Here is a 15,191-nt window from a genome sequence, read left to right on the forward strand (position 1 = left end):
AATACATGACAGTGAAGTACAGTAGTTAGGTTGATGTCACCATCTAAAAGCTCCTACTTCCATTTAAAAAACCCAGCTCGTTAAAATCCAAAAGAGAAATACATAGGAATGTGCTCAAAGTTCAATTAAAAAACACCCATAGTGTTTGTTTTCGTCTTTCTTGTTGAACTGCAGCGTCAATCTGACAAACAGATTATGTCTAGCCTGCTAAAGATTTGCAATATATAAATTTTTTCTTAGCATCCTTTGAAGCAATAGCTTGTTTCTTTTCCATGATATTCTTTCATAACAACTTTAAAGGCACTGTGATTTATGGGAAAAGAGGCCCAGGGTGAGCAGCTTGAAGCCACCAAATCACAGTGATCTCACTGTCACTAACTTTTGCAATAATGAGTGTTTTTCAGGAAGAACCTTCTACTGGAATCATCTTTCATTATAAAGAGGCAAATTGCCAGCTTTCATGGTTTTGGAAGGACCCTTGAGAGCCTGAAGTGAGTGCAGAAACCTTGAGGTTTTTCCCTTAAAAAGGGAAAAATTATGTTGATTCTCATGAAATCTTAAAGCTTAATGACTTCTTAGGATATGCTTCATGAGTTTTGGTCTCACACAGCTGGCAGGACCATACTCTTTCCCTAACTACAGTGCGGCAGCTATTTCTCATTATTTAATTGCAATATTTTATGCTTCAATAAAGATTCAGCCCTTGAAGTTATACAATTGTAAGAAGGATTTTTAGCTCCCCCTTCCCCCTCCTTAACACTGCAGACAAAATCTTGAAAATATAAAGCCTAAAAATCAGAATGTGAAAATAAAAAAGAGATAACATACTATGTTTATTTAAAGAATCTCTCAATACTTCTACCATACAGTCTTGTGGAGAGCCAGCTCATGGTTTTTGGACTCATGAGGTGAGCACCATTGCTAGTTAGCACTTCATTGAGTTGTTTTTCCTCTCATAGTGCCTTGAAAATGAAAGCGCTGCTTGCCAAAAGTGCCACATATTGTTTATATTTTTATATCCCTTTATTATTTGTACTACTATATTGCCAGGAATCCTGCAGTAATCACAAGCCCATCCCACCAGCTATTGCACACAGCACAAGAGATCCTCTTCCCTAATGACCCTTATGGCCTACCTGATAGACTGGGTGAATTTGTTGAATTAACAGCATTTTTCTCCAATCGTTGTTGGTTGTGTGGGGACACTAATTACTTTTCATCCAGGGACAGCCCAGGATGCTCAACTAAGGGCATGATTTCAGCCAGAAGGAAGTGGACACCTCATCCACCCTGGAAAAAGCTCTAGGGGTGGCTGAGCACCAGTACATGAGGAGGGCAGAGGACCCAGCTGACACCTGGAGCATGGCAGAACAACATTTACGGACACTTTATGTACTTCTTGGACATACATACCATCCTCCAAGGGTTATGTACACACACAAACAGGGTAATCCAGAATGCAACCAAGATATGATGACGTCTGCTAACTGTTAATGTCATGTCTTAGCCTTTCTATAGCCAGTAAGACACACCCATTAATAGGGTGGTATTTGATAGGGCAATTCATGACAGTACAAAGGTAGCATACATGTGGGTCCCAAGTTGAAAAGCCATGCCTTTTGTCCTCCCCTCCCCATTCAGAATAAATAGCACTCCGGAAGGTATAGATAATAAAAAATAAAAAAATAAAAAAATAAAAAATACACCCATAAAATAACAAGACAAGAAACAGTGGTATAATACACTGTTTCCAGGCCTGCCCCAATCAGGTTTAGCAGCTGCCAGCCATTCACAGGTTTTTCAAAGCAGCTCCAGCCATGCACAGATGAAGCGCTGAAACCTGGACAGCTGATAACACAGGAGCTGGTGGTAGCGGCTGTCATCTGCCCAGCCACGAGGTTATTTATTTATAGAAAAGCCTTTGAACCAGACCATTACAGTTCAGCGTAGTAATAACAAGTTATAGTGAATTCAAAGAGTGGTAGGGTGTAGCACAGCCATGCATTATATACCCTGTTGTAAATGGTCTCTGAGGGAAAAAGCCTGTAATTTAGAGAGATTTCAACGGCAAAACCTGGGTCATTGTAACAGATACTTTTTCTTAGTTATTTTTATGGAAAAGAGAAACTGGCCTGAAAACGTCAGGCAGTGCGTGTTTTCATTCAACCTTAGTTAGCTATGAAACCTCCTGGAGCTCAATCTCCCTACACCAAATATTTGTTTTAAGATTAATTGTTCACACAGGAACTAAACTGCAAATTGCTGAATGTGAAGCTTCTTTCAGAGGAGATTTCTGTTCCTTCTCAGGATTGTTTTCTCATGTGTTGTTGGCTCTTTCAAATGTCCTGTAACCTTTGGGAAGCAGAATTCAAGCAGAATCAAGGAAATGGCTTTTCTATTTGTTTGTTTGTTTGTTTTTTAAATGTCATCCATGTATGTGTCATTTTTAGGAATCATATTACAGGAGAGCCTCAGAATTCTGTTCAGAGGTCCCTGTTGCAGCAGACATCATGACTCAGGACACAGGCTGTGGAGTACAGCAGGTACTCCAGGTAGTTGCCCTGGTCAGGTTGAGAGCTACAGATAAACCAAACCGCTTCCCTCCTAAAAACAACAACAAAACAATATGAATACGGAAGTAGAAGCTTAAACAGTGAAATCCAGGCTGCCTGGGAGTCAGCAGTCCAGCCCAGCTTTCTCGAGGCTGAGTGTTTTCCCCATGGTATCTTCACCTGATCAAAGTGACATAGCATGTCCTCTCACTCAGCTAGAGAACAAGGAAGAAAGTCTGCCCTCATCTAGCCTCCAGTTTTGTCAGACTGCTCCTTCAGAGCCAACCAACCACAACATCTAAACTCTTGGGCCCATGCATTCAGTGTAGACCAGTATGTTCTTCTTCGTGTTGGCAAGCTAAGCTGCACTCCCATCCAAGTCAAACGTAGATATTCTCAATCTTAGTCCCTGTGCCTTCAGTTTACATTTCTCTTCAGCAGTTCTTTTTCACTCCCTCTCTTTTCTGCACAGAAGATAATTATCACAGGTAGTTTCCCTTCTTTAGTCTGCAGCTGTAAGTACAGATGTCTCCTTGTGTATAGTCATCAAATGGTACTGATGGCTGTTCACAAGCTCTGTTATGGGCAGGAGTCAGCGTATGGCTTCTAACAGCACCACAGAAAACATTCTTTTACCAGTATTAGAGTTAAAATGTGACAGAAACAACTAACCAAAGCCAAATCCAAATATCAGGAACCAAAATGTGCAAAAGTAACATTTCATAAGATCACTGTGTGCTTCTAGGCTATCATTGCTAAATAGGAAATTAAATATGAACATATGTAATGCAAAATTGTTTCCCTGTCACTAAATGAATTCTTTTCAAAAGAATTTAAGATCTCATCTCCATCTGCCTACTATTTATTGAAATCCTATCCAAAAATAAGGCCAAATTTTATCTGCGTGATGATTCCTAGTTCTCTTATCCAAATTTCTTGTTGATACAGAATACTCAAAACAATGAATTGGAACCTATTTGAGAAAAGCAGGATTTCTTTCTGCTGTTCATGGATTAAGTTGATAGACTGAATAAATTAATAAAATAAATAAAGGGAAGTATTGACTAAACCATCACTTTTGTTTACACTTTTCTTTTTTACAAGAATTCTTTGTAGCCCTTATTCTCCAGCTTTCAACAGTCCCTTGAGTCCCAACCCAAACACCAAACTAATGAAAAAAAATTCTGCCTTTAAAAAGGTACAGAATAACCTGCAGGCATCTTTTGAAGATCTATCAAATCAAGCATTTCTCATGGAGTACTGATTACTTTAAGCTTACAAACTTCTTTAAAATAGTAGAATAACACTGCATATGTTACCTACCCATAACACCAGATAAAAGGAAAAGCATCACCAGAAAATATTAGGTATTTAGAGGAAATAGGAGTGTAAGGCACATCCTATGGTAAGCCTGACACTCATTTACTATAAATCACTTCTTCATTACTCTGTGAAGAAATCTAACCAAAATTGAGTACAAACATTAAATGAGAATTCAACTTTCTATTATTGAAACCAAAGGCTGAACAAACAAAACAAACAGAATCCAGTCAGAATTCAACAGGACATTGTTTCAGATAATAAGCAGTAAGTGACAATTAACCACTCCTCTTATGATGCTTAGTTAAACCCCTGTGGTGTAGCATATCAGTTCTAGCATTGTCTTTTATAGCAAAAAGACTATTTAGATGTATTAATTGTATCAAAGCAATGAACCACTGATCCAATTTCACATTCACTAGCACCAATTAAATGAAAAACATGACGAAGCACTATGACAACTTACACTGCAGCATTAGGAGGTAAGAGAAAATGAGAGCTCAAAAAACACTGCCTCTGTGGGCTCTAATGGCAGAGTATGTGTTACAGTGTGAATATGTGTTGTGAAATAAAGGCCAGAGTAGCTAGGTTTACTATGTTCCAGAGCTTAATTTGGTTTAAAACATGCTTAAATTTTTTCAAGTTCTAAATTAATAACCTTACCATCATGCAGCAGTCTGGGGTTTTTCTAACATTCACTTTAAAATCACAGGCCAGTCAATGCTCAGCATGAGTTAAAGATCTTTGCAAACGCACCCTCTGGCTGAATTTCACACACAGATCTCCGCTAAAGTCTCCACAAGCTCAACAGTACAATTTAACACTACGCCAAGTATACTTTGCATATAGTTCTAGTAAAAACAACTCCATTTGCACAAACAGTCAATTCAACAACACAGTTTTCTACCTAATCTCATGTTAATGTTGTTATTAAATAAGTATATGAGGTGGACAGAAATAAATTGCTAGCAACCAGTACTCTTCAGACCGTAATGCAAGTTATTAACAAGAAAACCTTAAACTACATTTCTTTTCCTCCACGGCCTCCTGCAATAAAAGCCAGAGGAAAAACACATACAAAGTGACTTGATTTTGGCATAGCTAGATGTGGAGATTCTCTGTATGGAATTTTACTTAAAATTAAGTGATTAGCACAGTTGTTGTGTTTAAATAAATTTAATTGTTGCAGGTGCCACCTTGCTCAGAGATCTGCATCCTAGAGATAAACACTATTTAAAGTATTCATTTTATATTCTAGAAACTCAAAAACCTGTCAAAATCAAGCATGGTTCCTGGCCAAGATCATGACTGGAATCGACCCAAATATAAAAACAAGTGCAACTAAAACCATACAGCTATTTCCTGTATTTGTGGGTGAACGTGCCAGCCTTTGCCTTTTTTATGTTCCTAACAGCTAAGGGATTTTCCATACTTCCTTGCCTATTCTCCCTTTTGCAGATGAAGCATGCAAGGAGCACAAAGTGTCAATAGAAACAGCAGCCCCAGCCCTGGCATCAGGGCAAGATTGGCCTGTGCATGGGAGAACACTTTGAGCAGGATGATAAGGAAGCTTAATCATACCTAATCAGCTGCATTTACCTACCCCACTGCAGCACAGAAATCCCAGAGAACCAGGTGCTCCGAGGCAACGCAGAGCACAGAAGCTTGTGTCTGTGATTGAATCAGGAATTGAAACCTGCTGTGGCTCATTCCTCTTCATTATCTGCACAAGGAGGTCTGCATGACTGGGTTGGTTGTAGACAGTTAATCTTTAACTTCTGAAGTTAGGTGTGATGAATCCAATCTGAAGTCATTACGAAACACCAAGCACACAGGCTGTACCTTCCAGTCCTGGGCTGGTAAGAGTATAGCACATTGACAGCAACACTCACCTGGACAATTTAAGTAGGCTGTTAAATTCAACATGTGGCCTCAACACAATCATCTTACTTTTTTCAGGATTTACAGTTTTTATAAAGTTTTGACCCTGTTCCGTAGATTTCTATAGGTCTCAGACTGCAGTGCTACATTGTTCTAGGTAGCATGCTCCCAACCATCTCACCCACCCCATCTGTGCCTTCAATTCTGTATATGCTCAGTGAGTATATGTAAAATCACCTTTTTATTTTTCCTTAGGTCTAAAGACCAAAATTCACCAAAATCAAACACCTAGCCTTCTGAGAATTCATTAGAGGCAATTCAGTTTCCTTCAACCACTGCAGTACCTGTTGCAATGACTTGTGCTTGAAAGTGAAAATATGTTTTAAATTACTAAATGTAATGTTGGCTTTACATTATTCACAGATTGTAACAGGTAACAGCCATTAATGGCCCTCACTTAAAATACCATGACTTACACAGTGACTGACTTCATCCAGATTCAGATTCCAGATCTCGTTATGCCTTTACCTGCAAGGTTTACCTTTTGTCATGAGAGCATACACACATATGTACCAACTATGGTCAGATTTAATCTTATCATTTTACCCAGTTCTATAGACTGAAGTGGGAGCCAAACACCATTATTGTCAATGCCTTTGACTTAAAATACTAAAAACATTAATATTAAAAATATATATATCCAGATTTTGGGTGTTTTTGAAATACTTAAAGACTATCCACATTACTGTGGATACTTCACAAAAAATCCTGAGATGGCTTTAGAGGAAAGCAGAGAAAACACCTACCAGTTTGGGAAATCCAAACATCTTCTTGCCCAGATCTACAGTGTTTTTAGATCATTCTACAATTCATTGCAGCTAATCTGATCTACAGTCAGCTAGCTAGCTGTACATTACACCCAAGCACTCTGAATTTCCACTGTGCAAAGCCCAGCATTCATTGCTTCAACATACCTCTTCACTAATGCTCCCATTCCCACTAACACACATAGGCATAAAAAGGCACATAATGCAGAGCACAACATTCTCTAAGTAGTGGTCTTTAACCCTGAAGTAACATTACAAGACTTAAATGCTGAGGGGGTTAGGGAAAAGGGGAATGTTTTGTATTGTTATTTTTTTTAGAGCGCACTTCTAAATCATATTCAAGTAGCAATGGAAAATCTTAAACTGATCTGTTAGCTAAGAAAATTCCAGACACTTCATTGAGGGGAGACTATAAAGACACTGTTAATTCTCCAGTGAGACCTGTTACTCTGCAACAAGTTGATTAGTCATCTGGCAGCTGCTCAGTTTGGTCTAATCATCCACAGAATGCAACAGGCAGAAGAGCCAAAACATATCTCCTGTGCATGGCAGTCTTTCAACTCTGAAAGTTGTTTCCAGAAATAACAAGAAAAGAAAAGAAAATTAGACTTTGTACCAACACTATGATGGAAATTTCAAAAAAAAATAAAATAATAATAATAATAAAGGAAAGGAAAGAAAAAAATGTGGCTGAAGATTCATTGCGCACAATTTTTCTTTCACCAAATTTGGTCAATGTTCAACTTCCGTGGGGCCCAGTGGGAAGATGGCTGCCACTGAGAAGTCAGTGCCTGAGTGTTTACCATCAGGACAGTTCTCTGCCAAGGCAATCCTGCCAAGAAAGTGAAAGTTAAACCCTACAACTGGAAGCTACAGTAGAACAGTATAGCACAGTAGCTATATATGGAGAATCAGGCATGGGAATAGGGCATCCCAGTGCAGTGCACATGCTTCACTGCTTCACTGAGAGTTAGAAAGAGACTCTTATGCATGAGCATCTGTGAAGCAAGATTAAGTAGGAGAAAAATAATATTTTTGTCATGCTATCTTTCTCTCAAATGCATTAAAGCCTCTGTTTCCAATTCGGGAACTAATTTAAAAATATATATTTTTTTTCCTATTATGCTTAACGAAGTCCACCCATAAATTTTCTGTAAGCGTACTTGATGCTTTTTATGTTATTTTATTATATCCAACTTGATTTCAATATTTCAATTTCTTATATCTTAAAAAATATATTGTAAAATGCCAAGTTGCATTAACAGGAAGAAATCCAGTTAAATCTTATGTCTAACTTCTGTATTCAAAATATACTTGACTCAGAAAATTATTTATTGGAAAAGAAAATATTTGGTCTATATCTTATTTAGTGGGAACCACTCAGAAACAGAACAACTTCAAAAATGAGAAAGCCCCTATAATTAAACAAAATACATCCAGAAAATTGTCTGATGAATTTTTCACTAAGATTATACCTGCTTAGTGCAATTTAGTCAAACAAAATTGCTGGTTCTTTGACACTTTTCCAGCAAGATATGTGTGACCTTATTATTTTAGACTTTGAAAGAAATATATACAATATATGAACACATTATTGTATGTGCATGTAATAACTAATTGTGTAGGTTTACTAGTCTAGCTACCTTATTTTACTGTCAGCATTGGTACAGATAGCCAAACATCACTTCTTTCACAGATCCTTGGAAGAATTAACATAATTTGTTCTGATGCTAACCCAAGATGATAAAAAGCAATTTGCTAACAAGTGAGTCTCATGACTAGCCAGGCCGTGGTGCAATATGAGCAAGCACCACATGTCTGAAAATTCAGAGATGAAATTCCAAAGGGCAATAGACTGGTTTGCCAGAAAAGAGATGCAATTTGCTCATCAAACCAAGTTGGGCAAACCAAGCCTAACTCAGCAGGCTCCACTCAGTAAATACAGTGACTTGGACACTCAAACCAGATCCTCTTCTGTGATTGCAAATCCTAAACCATTTACATAACTTCAAAGGTAACCATCATGGCAGCAAGTGACCCTATTGATGTCAGTGGCACTATATTCTGTAATAAAGCTACAGCTTATGGAAATACACATAATCTCTAGTTCCAGGAAGAGGAATGTAGTTTTTTTTATATGTTAATAATGCATGTAGTACAAAAATGCCTTGATCATCCATTAGGGCTATGAGGCTTCTTCCAATTCATCACACAAATGATTGTTCAGGGAGGATAGCAGTAAAAGAGAACCTGTTTATGCCCGAAGACACAGTGAAAGAGTCATATCATGGAATCATAGAATGGCCTGCATTGAAAAGCACCTTAAAGATGATCTAGTTTCAATCCCCCTGCTATGTGCAGGGTGGTCAACCACCAGACCAGGCTGCCCAGAGCCACATCCAGTGTGGCCTTGAATGCCTCCAGTGATGGGGCATCCACAACCCCCATGGGCAGCCTGTTCAAATGTGAGCAAAACATGTTCTAATCTGAGCAAAAAATAGAACAAGACAAAAAGACTGAAGGACTGTCTCTAATACTCTAAATTATTTAGGATTTCTCATCCTCCATTTATTAACAATTTCTTTTTGAAAATTGGAATGAGGTGGAAAAAAAAAAAGCAACCCAAAACAGTGACTGTAGAAAACAATTACTGGGGGAAAAAAATCACTAAAGTTAGATTACCTACCTAAGTGTGGTGGATATGATCCTGACTAATATTTCCTCTATTACTACTCCCTCACAGCTGTGAGAGGAATTTAAAGTTACTATTAAAAAAATCTGTAAAAAGCCTTTTCATGTGGAAAAATGCTGATAATGAATTAAATGTGCTCTCTGTGAGCACCCAAAGCATACTTCAAAATGCTGAAACTAGGATGTTCTCTGTAAGCAGCTGGTTGTTAGCTTATTGGTCTGGTTTTTCAAGCTAATGATCTGCAGGATTTTCTCACAGTTGGTACACTGTTTTTTTGTACTATTCAGTGTTGGGCATCAGGCATCAAGGAGGAAAAAATAAATGTAGATGTAATTATGCTTTCATTGTTTCTCATGTACTCTTTGCCACCAAAGGGTATAATGCCATCATTCAAAGCGTGAGGAGGAGGTGCTGCTTACCCCTTATAGCCGACTCACAGATCCAGCCTCTAGATTTCAGGAACTTCAGGCCTCTCAGCTAAATGTTTCTAAATCCCTTTCCTTCTCTCCAGTATGGAGCTTCACTGACACTGAAACCTCTACAAAGATTTCAGCTGATTTCATTAGGCTTCTAGTCAGACCCAAATTATTTTCACTATCAAAAAAAGAAGAGATGTATAAGGAGGGTCTTAGCTACATAAGCCAGCTCTAAAAGCCAGCATGTTCCCACATTCAAATCCTTGATTAATCCTATCTATTCACTGTGCTGCAGTTCCGTGCTTAGTACATATTAGTGCAACCAGCAGTTCCTGTGCAAGAGCTGAAACATCAAGAGCAGACACGTACCCACCTTAGGAGCCCAGAAAGCCTCAGCAGCCTCTGAAGCAAAACAGAGTCACAGCAGGAGCATAGCTGCACTGGAAGTAGCCTTACTCCATTGGCTGTTCCAGCTGAGAGCATGAATAAACTACAAATACCCTAGTATGACCCTACTTCTTGTAAGAACACTGCAGTGCAGTATATCATCACCATGTTTACGATTGAATCCTGCAGCTGCAGGATGGGAGAAGACTGGGAGGTTTCTTTTAGCTTTTTTTTGGCTCTTCAGAACTGTGCTGAGTGATGGGTACAAACCTACAGCCATCCATGTCCCTTTGTGTCCCCAGGATATGCTTTTTGGGGGCAGGACACGTGCACATCCACAAGCCCAAACATAGCTGTCAAACATCTCCAGTCCCAATCTTGCAGGAGACGGCTCGTAGGAACACTGGGGCTCACAAAGGATTTTCGGACCCAGAAACCAGTGTTATAAATATATATTTATGAAACACCAGAGCTATAATCAGATGTATACGAGAACTAGAAAGTACAATCTAAGAACTCAGTCAGAGATATTGATGAAATACTTGAATGACTCCTGCAGCTAGCTTATGGAGTACATGAAGCTGCAGTAGGGCTTAATTTTGTGCAGGAGTGCCAGCCCAATTCCTTCTACCAACCCTCTCTATGAAGAGGAGTGATCAGGCAGATCTCTTGAGAGAAGGAGACCTAACAACTCCTTATCCATATTGCCATGGAGACACCCACACAAACAGAGCACCTCCTTCTTCCACAGTCTCCAGTCGTTCCCGGCTCCAGGGCCATACAGTGAGAGACAGAGCACACCAGAAATTCAGGTAATACCCAAATTCAATCGTTACCCCTGTCCTGAAACTTCTTCTGAAGTTTAAATCACGTCTGTGTGATCCAGCGTGCTCTTGTTATAATGTTCTCGTAAATTTTTATTTGTGCATGACCCTGCTCTTCTCCTTTCCAGCTGAGATTAATAGCAGGAATACTGAAATGCCATATGAAGGATTCTTGGCTTTTTCTTTTTTCTTTTTTCATGTGAAATAGAAAATTCCAGACATCTCCTGAGTGAGCCTGTTTTTATAAGATTCTTAGCCCACTTTTGGATAAGCAAGCAATTATTTTCTCAAGTAAACCATCAAGTATTTTGAGGGGCAGCCAGTTGTCCTTAACACCTAACATTCAAGTTCTCTTCCCCCTGTTTTTCCCTCTGAAATATTTTTGGGGTGGAACTATTCCAGCCTGCCTCAGCAGACGCCCTACTCCTTCCATTTCTGAGTGCTATGGAAGAGCATCTGAACCAAGCGCTGCGTTTCACTCTGATGGAAAAGTTATCAGGGAGATCAAAGAGTCAAGTAGGAGAAAGTCATAATCCTTCATACTTGCTGGAGTGGGATGTGCAAGAAGTTATGCAAATAAATGAGAATTGTAGGAAAGCAGTGCTTTGTTAAATACCTTCAGTAAAACGACTTGATGTGTTTTATCAAGGATTAATGTTGTAAACAGGCTATAGATACTTCTCATTATCTACAGCTCTGTTCTTGCAAAAGTGCAAGAATCTGCAGCATTACTTATCTGAAGATTCAGATGTGTCAGATGCCTCACATTGGTTGGACTCTCACCCAGAAAAGAAGCACAGGTGTTTGCTGCGACAATATTAAAATATTTTATGTACAAAATCTCTCCCCTGCAAGCAGCAATCAGCACTCTATGGTCTTTAAGAGGCTTTCTCGGGCTTGGCAACTCCTTTTTTAAACAGGCAGTTTATCTTCTGATAAGAAGCAGAAAGACTTCATTTATAGTTGTTTAATGCTATTAGAGCCCGTAGTTTCCATAACAAGATAGGAAAAACAAGCCAAGTCTTCTGCGTAGGGCTTTTCTGATCTCCAGGATATAAGAACACATTGTTGGTATCTCGGTGCATGACTCACTGGGCTGCTGATGTCACCTGGAATGTGCTGTTAGGCTAGGATAAGCGATAGAGAGACTTCACTTGTACACTGACGTTTCAGCTACCCATTATAAGATGGTAACCAGGAAGAAACTTACTGTAAAACATGTAAAAAATTACTGCTGGAGACGGAAAAGAAACACACTATTTTCCATTCATAATGCCATGCTGTTAAGCTTCCAGGAGGCATGTGACCATAGCACTGATCATGGCAAAACCAAAAGCAGGTCTGTTTTTGTCCTGCAGCCCATTTGGTTGCCACTGGGCTCCTGGAGTAGCTGCACTAGCAGACATAAAATTCAGTTCAGCTGGTCACTGCAGAAGCAAGGTACAGAAGCAAAGAACAGCCTTTCACCAGCCTGTACCCTGTGAACCACTCATACAAGAGATAGCAAATAGAATGAGTTTGATTATACATGTGATCGTTTTCCTGACCTGTACGTAGACATGTAAATGGTATCAACCTGGATAGATGAAAATAAATATCCTGTTAAGTAGGCAATAAATCTAATTCCTCTTTCGTTTGAGAAGGAAACTAAGTGTTGTTCAATATTTGTTGATTGGAACTCTGTGTATAACTTGATACATTGAAGTTTTTTCTGCGGAGAAAGAGTTGACAGTGTTTAAAGTCCTCTCATCATTTTCTCCTTAGTATGCTTCTACTCTTTTTCTGAATAGAACCATTCATATCATTAAAAATCAAGGCATTGCCCAGGTCTGAGTTCAGCACTTAATGAAGGTAATAAATACTGATCATTGAGGCTGGATCATGATACATCCATCTCTGCCTTCTTACTGCAGTCCCCACAGGACCAGTGCTCCTGGGGTTTCTTCAAATCAAGACATGCACATGCCCATTAGAGAACTGGACTACCAAAATGCAATGGCAATTCAGTGTCAAAGTCAGGATTTTTCCCACGTCCAGTATTTTCCTAATGACTCTTAAACTCTCCATTACAAAACCCAGATCCTGAGATTTCCAAGGACCTCTTTCTCTTAAAAGCCCTTCTCTTTGGAAGAGAAGCTGGTGGAGTGAGTCCATTCCCATATTTCCTTGGATCTCAATTTTTCTGCATATCTCTGTTTCACCTCCCAAAGTATAACCACTACTTGACACTATTCATTAGGAAGAATGTGAATTTTCATTTACTCACCTCAGAATAACTGGAAATAAGCCACATGTTGTGACACCTGTGTGAGGAGGAAGAAAAAATTATAAGAGAAACTGGAACCAAGACAACTTTATTTCCGTAAGTAGGACCAGTTACATTCTCTGGTTTTGCCATACAAACATTCAAACATTTGAAGTAGTGCTCTCAGTAATATTTGGAATTTGCAGTTTAAAATAATCCATGTACTCAGGCGCATGCTAATCTTCACTTAGAAACAGCAAAGGAGCACCTGTTATAAAAGCCATCATTCATTTCCAGGTAATTCACAAAGGAAGGAGAAAATGGCTAAGCCAGACAAATATTCATTATAAATTCTTTGTACCTGGCAGTCTGATGAATGGGTGGGTAAATGAATGAGCAGAATATATCATTTAGAGTCTCCCTAAGCAACGTCCTTGAATATTCATAGTTTCATGTTCACAGATCACATTCTTTTTCTTTCTTAGCTGAAAGTCTTTCCTTTTCACAACTATTCTAAATAGAAATACCTTGTAGAAAATTCACAGTTTGTGCAGATTACTTTGCAAATAATTATGAAAACATATTAAGAACATTTTGATGATGCTACAGTAACTGGGGGACCATGAGAAAGGCCTTCAGCCTGCTGCAGTGTCAGTTCTTGGGGAAGCTATGTTGTGATACTGGAGTAAAACTCTTTAAGGGAGACACCAGAAAGCGCACTGCTCTCTGGCTGTACAGAAGCAGCGATTAACATTGAAGCACAGGGAGGGTTATCTGGGGGCAGGGTCAAAGATTTCCCAAGGAAAGCATTCTTGAATGAGCAAGCAACCATTTCCAACCATCAGACTTACCTTCTTGCTGGTAAATAATCTTTGATCAAGGGGGAGAGGCATGGCTGCATCTCTTGAATTAGGGTGATTTAACTCCTCTTCCTGAGACAAAAACCAGTTTTATTTTTAGTAAGTATCTTCTGTTGTTGCTGCTGTGTTCAAATCCATGCATGTGTAGTGTCACCTGCTGTCACAAGGCTTAGGCAGGCTGATGGGCATACCTAATAGTCACTAATGCTGCCTGTGTTTCCTTAATGCTCCACTGCTCTGGGAAAAAAATACCCTTCCTAGCTTCCCTCAATGTTCCTACATTTACAGCAGGGCTCATTCAGATGCTGAATGAAAAGCAAAAAAATTAGCAGTATTAATATTGTGCTTAGTGATTTTGATGGTTTCCAGAACAGCTGCTCATGACTCAGACATCACTAACACTGGTAAGCCATTTGCACTGACAGTAGTGTCAATGTGGAGTGCCGTGTCTTCAGCATTTTTTTGACTAGGCACATCAGTGTGCATTCCTCTTGCCTAATGAACATGAGAACACACAGGAAGCTGTGAGAGGTATTTATTTAATACTCGGAAATAATGCAAATGAGGATCAGTTTTCTATAGGGCTTTCATTGGTGAGGAAGCTCAATGCAATTTTTAAATTACCCAAACTGAGGAAACGTCATTAGGAAAAGATCTGAACGAATATCCTACAGAAGGAATTAGATTTTTTCTTTTGAAATAGTGAGCAAAGTAAGCAGAAATGAATGAAGTGCAAGCTACACACACCCTGAACTGATTCCCTGAAATGGTAGTGAGAATAAATACATTGCTTATTCTCAGGACAGCTTTGTGCTACTAAATAAGGCAAATATAACAAACCAAAACAAAACCAAAAGCACATCAAAAAACCTACACACAAGCCCAATATGCACTTGAAGGGGCATTTCAGTTAATGAATTGTCTAAACTCCCATTAAGGCCTCATTTCATGTGTAGAAAAGAGATGTACAAACTGGGATAGGTGCAGAGTCAGCTACTGAGTTGTCTGAAAAAAATGAAGAGTCAGTCAAACGGGAGGAGGTCACAGAAATTATTTTATCCATTCGCAGGAGGTTAAATAGCAAGGTAAGGGCTGCTGTCTGTCAGTGCCAAAAGGTAAACAGGGGACTCACAGAAGTAATCTCAGCTCATCTACAACACAGGCAAATGGGTAAAACCGGGCTGTGA

At 39.1% G+C, this 15,191-nt stretch overlaps 2 protein-coding genes across 3 annotated transcripts in view; one reads left to right on the forward strand and one right to left on the reverse strand.

The window, feature by feature from the left end:
- TENT5A (terminal nucleotidyltransferase 5A) overlaps window positions 1-5,575 on the reverse strand; it is a 42,732-nt gene extending 37,157 nt beyond the window's left edge. Inside the window, exon 1 of one of the 2 annotated variants that reach the window (XM_048934894.1) lies at window positions 5,472-5,575. The gene's annotated coding sequence lies outside the window, so the exon portion shown is untranslated. The remainder of the gene's footprint in view (window positions 1-5,471) is intronic. The other variant, XM_048934895.1, reaches the window with a different exon arrangement.
- The window catches only part of BCKDHB (branched chain keto acid dehydrogenase E1 subunit beta), a 1,150,961-nt gene that overhangs the window by 700,345 nt on the left and 435,425 nt on the right, over window positions 1-15,191 (forward strand). The gene's annotated exons all lie outside the window — the stretch shown is intronic.

The sequence above is a fragment of the Lagopus muta genome, chromosome 2 (assembly GCF_023343835.1).
Source record: "Lagopus muta isolate bLagMut1 chromosome 2, bLagMut1 primary, whole genome shotgun sequence".
Taxonomy (NCBI): Eukaryota; Metazoa; Chordata; class Aves; order Galliformes; family Phasianidae; genus Lagopus; species Lagopus muta.